An 8,133-nucleotide genomic window follows, 5' to 3' on the forward strand; every position below is an offset into this window, starting at 1 on the left:
TTTCTTACAATGCATTGCATTTGCATGCAGAAATTCATTACAATAGCTCAAACTAGGCAGGAGACATGCTTGTTTAGTTTTCGGTTAATTGCTTTAGCCCTTTGGCTTAATCAGCATAGTCTTGTAAGTACCAGATGCAAAGGCAGGATGCTTCATTCACCCCAGTCAGGTCATAACTGGGCCAGTAGTTTCTAAGATATCAAATATGACTAATGAGCAAATGCAAGGAAAGAGGGATCCATAACTCCCCATCCATCCAAATTTCATTGTGGGGGATGAAGAGATCTGAATGTGGTTCACACAGAGCAGACGAGTCATACTCCAGGACACACTCATCTTGCAGCATGCAAGAGGCAATTTTATAACAGCTAATCGGTGTGTACTATACAATGTGATTAGCTGTGCACTGTGTTCAATGTGTTGTTCACAAGCTTCAAGTGAAGAAGTGACCCCCATATGGTCATAGATGTTAGAGCTACTCTCCTGATAATGATACTAAGCAAAGTTCTGTTTAAATGGGCATCAAAGCCCCTACATGTAGAATATTTACCTCAATATATTATTCTGAAATAAATTTTGATAGTATAATATAATGGCCATAGAACAACAAGACCATCTCAGTGAATATTGGCTTATTTTATGTACTGCTTTCTACTTGTTTATCCTGTGTGTCCCAGGGTACGATTTGGAGTGAAATGTGCAGGAGTGATATACAGCACAAAGGAGGAGCCTCAATCAAAACAGGAAGAGCACTGCCTCACTCTACTTATACACAGACAAGGCCAGATGCTGTCCAGTCCCACAACGCCCAGCTAGGTGTGCAGCATCAACTGTTGCTGTAGTTAAAGTTACTACAGTCCTGGAATAATGAGAATAAACCTAATACATTCCACACTTGTTACCCAAAAACTGCTTTACTAGCTCAGTCTAGTTGTAACTCAAATATTCTCCCGCAAAAAATATATCTTTTGTCACGTGTTTAATACACTGGGAAAGCAAGCATCACTCAATAGGAGGTGAGAGACCGCTGTTAGACTGACTGACCTGAAAAACACATCTTGTGCTGTGGGAAAAAAATAACTTGCCTCCTTGCACAAGTTTATTCCAGTTCCAATATTCAATATGCATATAACACCACTTCTGTGTATATTGTCTTCTCTCTGCAGTGTGCAGAGGGGGGGGGGACAAGTGCCTTTGCAACAGTGATGTAAGTAATCAAGTCATTGGTATTGATCAACAACCCTATCAACCCCCTGCAGATATATTATGGTCATTTTGTGCAATGGAACAGTAAAAATCTTACTTAATGCATAACTTCAAAAGCCTATAATTCTTCACATTCATGACATTTAAAAAAAAAAAAAAAAAGCTATTCATTCATTCAAACCCATATTCAAAAGTAACTCACAATGCTAATTTGGAATTAATTAGCCTACTTTTAATTAATTGGCCTTTTAGCTAATACTATGTATTTTGTAATTCACCAATAACAGAGCTGTTTAATCAGTGAGTGACAGGCTTAGTAGAGCTCCACTCAGAAATCCAAGCACTTTTCAAGCCCACCAGCTCTGAGCAAAATGATAAAGGACCCCTCAGACTAAATGTACCATTTCTTCCCCTCTATTTTCTCTGTACCACCAACCACCACTTGATGTTGCTGAGCAACTAATGCGAGAAAGAATAAGATAGGAATAGCAGAGAGAATGACAGGGAAAGGACGGTACAGCAGTAGCACACAAGGTTTTCCAGAAGACTCAAGCAAAAGAGAAGGAAGGCAATACTGGAGCAAAATGCTAAGCAGAGAGAGAGAGAGAGAGAGAGAGAGAGAGAGAGATTAGCCAGTTATTTTGACATGATGGAGGCTCCTCCCTGACCACAGCTAGTGAATATGTTTTTATTATTATTGCTATTATTTCAGGTGTCTGACCAGAGAAATCATTCCAGTGTGGTGTGGGAGGATTTTACCCAATAGTCTGTAAAAACTGGAATGAAACCTGCATCACCCTGCCTTAAGGAGCTGCTGACCCACCTAAATCGATTTCGGTTTTAATTTGGTGTCCCATGATGGTCCACATGCTGCTCCAGAGGCTTTCACCCCTGACAAGAATACAATTCTGGAGGAAACACTGAATACTTGTAACTTTATGGCATGGAAATGCTGAAATTCAAAACTACAATTTGCACTTTTTTGACATTAAAAATAACAATAATGAAACAGGATTAATTATCAGTCTGTTTTGGGACATTTTGGGGCATGTACCGTTTGCTGTGGGTGTGCCATATGGGCGTGGCCAGTAGTGAGCTGCTTGTGGCTATCAAGGCGAGGCTAGTGGCCACAGAGAAGGTAAGTCCCAGCAACAATACTGCTTTCCTTCCGATAAAGGAAAGCAGTAAGAAATGGAAGAAGCAACTCGCATCAGACAAGACCCATTCAAAAACACGGTGAACATCAGTGTTACTTTTTGACTGCGTTCACCATCTGCTGCTTTGGTCCTAAGGAAACAAACCGTGTGTGTGTTGGCACAAAATATCCACTACTGGCAGCTTCAGTTAAAAATGCTGGGTATCGGCCTCCAAAAATCCATTTCAAGCTAACCTTTGAATCCAGCATAAGTCAGCACTGCAGTTACTGTTTGGTGTCGGTAAACCAGAATCAATGCTAACTGTTTACCAAGACTCTCTGACTGACTACCTCACAGCACAGTCCACCTCCCCAGACTGCTCATTAGAGGCTCACTGGGCAAACCAATGCAGATGAACATGCACATGCACGCTCGCATTCACGCACTCCCCCTACACACACACACACACACACACACACACAAACACACACACAACTGTTTTAATTATATTCATTCCCTAACCCTCACTGATGCATTAACCTTTCGCCAAATGGCAGCTCACTTGTGATAATACAAGTACACACACACACACACACACACACACACACACGTAAACAAACGTTTCAGCATGTGTGCACAGGATTTGGCGTTGGATCACACGCTATGTTTGTGTAAATAATTGATCCATTACACGTCTCAGTTCTGTCGTATTACAGACGTTTCTTTGGTAATGCCAGCAACCGGCCGGCTGTTCTCAAGGATGCCAAAGAGGGAGAAAGGTAGATGAGAAGGAGAGAGAGAGAGGGAGAGAGCGAGAGGCAGAGCGGCTACGCGATGTGAAACGACAAGAGAAGGGAGGTGGACCCTTTTAATTAGCAGAACAAATACTACTGTCCATTTAATGTCCTCTAATGGAGTGGTGAATAATGCAGGAGCAATGCGTATGTGTTAACGACATTACACATGACAAACAGCAGAGCTTGCAGTTCACAAATACAATCTTCTAAAAGAATATAGAAATAAGCCCATGGGTCCCTTCCAATAGAAGACCTGTTTAATTTTAATTACTCCGACATAACCGTCTGAACAAGCTCTATTAAAACCTGCTCCATTAGGCTCGATTAGACTTGTGCGAGTAATCGTCGCATCACTCTCATCACTCTTTTTTTTTTTTGTGTGTTGTTGTCCTAATCCACTTTTTAATTTCATTTGATTTTTCTTTTCTCCATTTCACCCAAAAAATAGAGCTCGCGCAAATAGAGGGCTAATTAACATGGGATCCACGCAAATACGGGCTAAGCCTATTTCCTTTTCGGTGTCAAAGTTTTCATTTTAAACAAATGGGGCAGAGGACGGCTCTGAGGAGCTCATTGTTAAGCAGTGTTAGTAAAGTGGTGTATTGGAAGGGAGTTTCATTCCCCACTGCTCTTAACTATGACAGGAGATTTGTCTATCAGCTGTGAAGGCAGCACCTCGTTGCAGTCTGAACAGAGCGTGCTGCTGAAGAGAAGAAGGTGATACAGAAAACAGACCACTGAAAACATGTCAAATATGCTAGAGCTGGAATCAGAACCCAAATCATTTTATTTGTGGGGACACATATGGTACACAATGGTACATGGTACAAGGATCAACAGATCATATCACCCCAAATGTAGCATCTTTACATTGGTTACCTGTTAGTTTTAGAATTGATTTTAACATTTTACCAAGCTACATCACCAACATTATACCTAGAGGTCTCTATTGGCAGTTCCAAAGTCTAGATCACAGAACCTGAAGGGATAGAATGGTTCTTCCACTGTTTGTCATGGTAATTTGGCTAGCACAGCATAAAAAGGCGATTACGGAATTTGACGTGTTAATTGCTATAAAGACAGTGCATAAAATAGACCACGGCCATCATGGGGGAAATCACTGCACCGCTCTCCATTCACTTTGTGTGACTGAATGCACATCATTGTTTGTTTGTTTATTTATTTATAAGGACAACACACATTAATTAACATTTCTGTAAATGTGCTAGTGTTAGCCAGCTGGCTAATTTTCAGCTATAGTCCTTGTGGCGAGATGTTTTAAAACCTATAAAATGCTAAAAATGTACAGAACAAAGACAACAAGACGCCATAGAGACAGCAACAAAACAAGAACTCTCAAGGCAGAACATAAGCCATGCAAAGCAACAGGAAACAGCAAAGCATCAGCACAACAATACAGCAACAACAAACACCATATCGGCACATATAGTCATGCAAGCAACATGAAGCAACAACACACAGCCAAGCAATACTGACCACAACCAACTTATGACACATGCAGTCATGCAGAGCAGCAATAACCAGTAAACATAAATAAAATACAGCAATCACTATTTAGATCTTATTAAAGTGTTACCAAATTGTTTAGAAAATACTAGTAGATATTCCATACATACCTAAGCCATGCAAAGCTGGCCGCCTGGCAACGGGTAAAGGACATGGGACAAGTTAGCAGCAGGTTAGCCAATAATAACAATGATAATCATTAAATGAGCAATGTACTAAGTGGAGTCGAAATGTTCACGTCTGACTTTTCAAAAGCCAGGCCTTGAGACTTTGTGTGAAGGTGTTGTAGGTCATTATTGCCCAAATGAAACATGCCTAAAAGCTGTTGTGTGGTGGGCTTCACTGCCAACAAACTTAAAAACCACGAATTACAGTTTTTTGTGCGCTGACAGTGGCTCATGGTAGAAGAGGGGGAAACTTTGGGACGCCAAGAGTAAACACACTTATAATGTGGCCAGTATTTTGTCACTGGTAAGTTACCAGTAATTATCTAGTTATATTCTTGTAAGATAACCTGAATGTTAAATGTGTTTAAAAGCTACCATGCTGTTCTAACATTAGGTTGCTACTAAGCTAACATTACAGAGCGATAAAACAGATGAGTTGTGTTCATGTGGGTCTCAGGATAGTTTGCTCTGTATTGACCGCCAGTCCAGGGTGCAAAAGTAATGAGAAATCTCAGACTTATTAGCTAACATAAGATAGTTAACTTAGCAACAATACACTTTAATAACCAATGTCAGGTCAGCGTCACCCAAACTTATAGTCTGAAAAGCATAGCTGTAGCCTACTTCAGATTTTTAAATATGAAGGGAAATTATTCAAGGTCAATTTATTATCTTACCTTGTGATTAAATGAAGTTATAGTAAATGTCAAAGTATTTCACTTCAGGCCACTGTGTGGGATCATTTATCCAGCTTTATTGGAGTAATGAAAAAGGACATTGATGGAGGCCAATTATGTTCATTTTTTCAATGTACATTTCCCTCTCTGTTGGAGGCAGTGTGCCGAAATAATTCTTTGACAGACTACTCGAAAACAGGAAAAACCTTGTCAGGCTGTCCACATCTGAAACGACTTCCTCCCGATCGCCGCTTTTGCCGGTTTGTTAGCGATATCGTATAGGGAAATATAATATAATCGTTAAGGCCGTAAAGTGTGTCACACTAGTTTGAGAACTGCAGATGTGTCTCGTGTACAAGCGGTTAGCAAACTGTCAAAACTCAACTGAAAGCTAACGTTAGCGACGAGGCTAACGTAGCTTTATCACAGACTGCACTCCTCTCGCTAGCTCTTCTAGTCAACATTAGCATGTTAGCAAACCCTGGCAGCAAGGAGACAGAGAAGCCGCTTTGTTTCTTGCTGTAAAACCTCTCACCTAGGCGACTTGGCTTGTAATTCGGTTCATACGGAAGCTGTCGGAAAGAAACACGATGAAACTACACTCATGCTTCGTTGAGATTGGTTTAGTAGGCTATATAATGGAGTAGCCACATATAAAAACAGTGGGGAAAGGTCTTCCAAAGGTTGCTCAAAGATAGGAAGTATCTTGAATGCAAAAATTAAGTTTATTAATGCTCCATATAAGCGCACAAATTAACTAAAGTGCATGAGTAAGTAAGGGACTAACAGGGAAGGGAAACATGTTGCATAGCTGCATGTATATAAGCCTTTTTTGTGTTGGTCCCTTACTTACACATATTTTTTCATTTGTGTGCATATAAGGAGCATACTTGTTCCACTCGAGGCACTTCCTATCTGTCTATATTTTAGTATACAGATCTACAACGGAAGGTGAATTGCATAACTGGCCTAAGGAAAGCTCAGTAGAGATCCAGAGCCAGCTAGATATTTCTCAGTTTGAAAGGACATCATACAGGCTTTCAAGTGTCTTGGAGAATGAATGCAGTTGTGAATTCTTAACAGCGGGCTTGCCGTCTTGGCTCTGGTTGAACAAAGCGGCAAAAGGGATAAGAAACAATCGAGGGTCAAGAGGCCGTGGAGGAGAGCGGGGAAAGATCTGGTGGAACGAAAAAGACAAGAAGACAAGAAGAGGAAGATATAGAGTATAACGCTGGACAATGGAGCGGTTTTCCCTCTCGAGGACGCGGGACATCGGACAGCGTCTTCCCTCCCACCCGGAGCAATGTATCGCTACAGTAGAGGACCAGAAGATTATCAAGACCTGTTTCCAGAGGAGGAATCGTCACACTAGCCTGCGCCGGCATCTCATCTTCTCCCCCCCCCCCCCCCCCCCCCCCTCCATCGCTGCTCCACTGATGAATAGTTTCATGAATATCTCAGGCGACGGGGGGGGGGGATATGAAGGTATAGCGGCAGATGTGTGAAGGCATCCACCCGTCGACCTTGTAAATAAAAACCTCTCAGCTTTAGCTCTGAATGAGAGTCGTAAAAAAAAAAAAAAAAAAAAAGAAGAACCGGGCGGCTCGGATTGCTTCTCTCTCTCTCTCTCTCTTTCTCCTGCAAAAGAAAAATGTGAGAAAGCTTATTCTTTTACAGTGGGGTTGGGGTTTTTTTTTTGGATTGTTAAGCAAGTTTCATCCCTGCAACGGCTACAACTTTTTCAGAATGATCTTCAAGGCCAATACATTAGATAAAAACATAAAATGGATGAATGTCCATGACTGAGATGTGGAGAATTTTCACATCCGGCAAGCATTCTTATTCTAAATCTCATAATCAGTGCAGCCACATTCATCATCTGCTCCCATACATCTACAGTGAAACAGAGGTAACTGGTTTACCTCAGGTGTCTGTGTTGTTTTGATTTGTTTTGCATTAGTAACTGGAGAGCAGTGTGTGTGTGTGTGTGTGTGTGTGTTGAGTCATGTTGGAGAGGTGTAGTCATTCTTTTCTTCTCCATCTCATTCTCATTCTCCTCATAGATTCTTCCAAAAATGTCTTTATGTACATTGAACTAATGTTCTGTGTGAACTTGATCGGTTTCAACTGGTATGGGCTTTTGAAGGCCGATACCGCTACCAATATTTTCAGAAATTAAGCTGCTAAAGCCGATATTTTGCGTTTATCTAGTAGCCTATTTACACATTTTACAATTTTCATTCCAAAATTACACATATTCAGTGTTTCCCCCAAACTTCAAATCCTGTCAGGGCGGGAATGCTTCTGAAACAGCATTTAGAGCATTATGGGACACTAAAACTCTCCATTGAAACCCAGGATAAAATTATTATTATCATCCATGCATCGCCTACTTATGTGGAATCCAATCAAAACGTCCATTAGAGTCAATTCCTAACCCTAACCCAGTGAACTAAGTTGGCCTATTCATTCAAAAATGAATTATGCAGCCTAAGATGTATGTACAGAATGCATGGCAGCTAAACACATGCACACAGTAGTTTTGCTTTATCTTTTTGCTTTTTATTGAACAAAATGAACAAAATTACAGGTGCTGTCCGTGTAACAGCAAAGAACCTAAGCC

Source organism: Centroberyx affinis, unplaced genomic scaffold (genome assembly GCF_046629955.1).
Source record: "Centroberyx affinis isolate AG114_WGS23_722 - 3 ecotype Tasmania unplaced genomic scaffold, CSIRO-AGI_Caff_v1 ptg002102l_1, whole genome shotgun sequence".
NCBI lineage: Eukaryota > Metazoa > Chordata > Actinopteri > Beryciformes > Berycidae > Centroberyx > Centroberyx affinis.